Here is a 2500-nt window from a genome sequence, read left to right as displayed (position 1 = left end):
AAATGTTCTTTTATGAGGAGGAGAAGAGGAGGAACCTGTAGGAAAGGATGTAGTTAGAGAGGGTGGAGTGGAATGTTTAGGTTGCCTGGCGCAACGGGGATAGGGTGAATAAACATAGGATGGTTTAGGGTATAGGGAAGAAATACTGAGGAAGATGCAGAAACATCTTGTGAGGATGGTGGGGGAGCAGAGCTGAGGACTGTTTTGGAATAAGTTGAGATAGAAAAACCTCATCGTCGTGCTTCTTGTCTGGCCTCTTGTAGAGTGGGGCCAAGTTTGAATCTGAGGACTCCTACGTCACATTCAAGCTTATAGGTAGGGTAGCTTCTATAAAATACCATATGGGAGTCTCCGCAATTGGCACATGTACGTGCAGGGCAATATGAACAGTGTTTGGCTGGGTGACCAAAATGCCAACATTTCTGACAATGACGAGGAGGGGTCGATATGGTAGGACAATCCACCAATATAAACTTCATGGGGGAGGTCATGTCTACGGAAGCTAATTTTGGCAATATTGACATGAAACTTACACTGGCCTCTGGGAGGAATAGTGTAGCACTGTACTGCCACTGCATCATAATCAGCATGGCAGGTAAGTAGGTCATTTTCACAGTGTGATCAGTCCTTGTAGATAGGATAAGCATTTGGGGGGATAGAAACAGTTCCAGTATAAATAATAAGAGAGGGGTGAGGTTCAGCAGGAGTAGGTTTGCCAGTAAGGTTAGTTAGGGTAGATAGTGCACAAGCTTGGGATTCAGATGTAACTGTGACACAGTGTGAACGATCGGAGTGATTGCAAAAGGTAACTTTGCCTACTTGTTTTTGGAGACACTATTGAAAGAGAAGGGTATTCTCAAATATGGGGGGAATCACAAAGAATTGATTCCACTTGACTGGGCCAATGAGAGTACTCAAAAGGTTTGCAGAGGTAGAGGCAGTAGAAGGATGAGGGTGAGAGGAAGATGGGGTGGTGTGGAGTGGAGTAGTTCTGTGGGGGGACAATAAGGATGAAAAATAGTAGTAAGGGAAGAGGGGGTAGACATTGAAAAAGACTGTGCAGTAGATGGAGAGGAGAATGTTGCGAGAGAGGAAGGGGTGCTTTCTAGAGATTGACTAAAAACCAGGGTGGGTGTTTTGGAATAGATAGAGTTGTCAGAAAGCGTCGAGGAGGGAGTATTAGTATCAGTGGTCAGAGCCGTGGTCAAAGGAGGGGCAGGGGTCGGAAATCCATGAAAACCAAATTCAGATAGGCTAGCTGATGAAGGGGCAAGCTTTAATGCTCCTATTAAGGGTAAAGAATCTTCATTACTGGCCATGGTGAGCCTCAATAAAATAGAGAAAAGAAATGGTATACCCCTCAGGGTCCCCATAAGGGGTAAGGGCTAGGCATTTAACCAAGGGAATACAATGCCAGCCTTTCATCCTTTCAGCACGGCTCTCTCACCTTCAGAATGGGATAGAAGAAGGGGATGAAGAAGATATGGAAGAGGAAAGGAGAGAAGAAAAGATGAATCAAAATTAGTTGAGGCAAGGGCTGAGGCCCAAGGTAGGGGCGATCCCCTACCTTGGGCCTTAGTCTCAGTCTCAACCTTGTAAGCCCTCCCATGACAACAACGAGCAAGAGATTGGGAGGGAGGTAGGATGGTAAGGGGTATGGGGAACAGATACTGGGGGAGATGCTGAGACATCTTGTAGAAGGACAGAGAGGAGTGGAGTGAAAGACAACATTGGAAGAGGTAGCAAAGAGAAAAACCTCATTGGCATGCTTCCTGGCTGGCCTTGTGTAAAGTCAGGCCATTTTTGAATCAGAGAACTACTTCCTCAGACTTCGATTTGTAGGCAAGAAAATTCCAATAAAATACATTACAGGAGCCACCATAATTTGTACAGCGTGTGATAGCGTAGAACAATTTGAATGGTCATGACCAGGTTGACCACATAGCGAGCAGTGGGCTGTGGAGCAACAGTACTAAGTAGGGTGGTCAAATTTCCAACATTTCTGACATTCATAGAGGCTGGGTTGATATGGTCAAACAGGGAAGGACCCTCCACCAATATGAACTGGTCATGTAATCTTGGCAATATTGATGTAGCACTGTACTGATACTGCATCAGTGAATGAGGCAGGCAACAAGTTGTTTTCACTCTGACCAATCAATGTTGTATACAGGGCAATTAGCCAATGAAAAGGAAACTGTTTCAGTGCAGTTATTAAGGGGGGAGGAATAGGTTTGCCAGTGAGATCAGTTAGGGTAAATAATGGATGAGCTTGGGACTCAGATGTTACTATTACAAGATATAAATGGTAGGAAAAGCTGCAGAAGGAAATTTTGCCTACTCGTTTTTGGAGATATCGTTAGAAGAGGAAGGTATTGTCAAAGTAAGGGGCTGTAGGGGATATCACAAAGAATTTTTCCCACTTGACTGGGCTCAAAAGACTACCCAAGAAGTTTATAGAGGTGAGAGTAGTAAAGAAACATGGACAGGAGGCAAAGAG

At 44.7% G+C, this 2500-nt stretch overlaps 1 protein-coding gene across 1 annotated transcript in view; it reads right to left on the bottom strand.

Moving 5' to 3' along the window:
- The window catches only part of Ubc4 (ubiquitin conjugating enzyme 4), a 19988-nt gene that overhangs the window by 6621 nt on the left and 10867 nt on the right, over nt 1–2500 (bottom strand). The window lies entirely within an intron of this gene.

The sequence above is a fragment of the Penaeus vannamei genome, chromosome 14 (genome assembly GCF_042767895.1).
Source record: "Penaeus vannamei isolate JL-2024 chromosome 14, ASM4276789v1, whole genome shotgun sequence".
NCBI classification, from domain to species: Eukaryota; Metazoa; Arthropoda; class Malacostraca; order Decapoda; family Penaeidae; genus Penaeus; species Penaeus vannamei.
The sequence above is the reverse complement of the archived record's forward strand: the minus strand, read 5'-3'. Positions and strand labels throughout refer to the sequence as shown.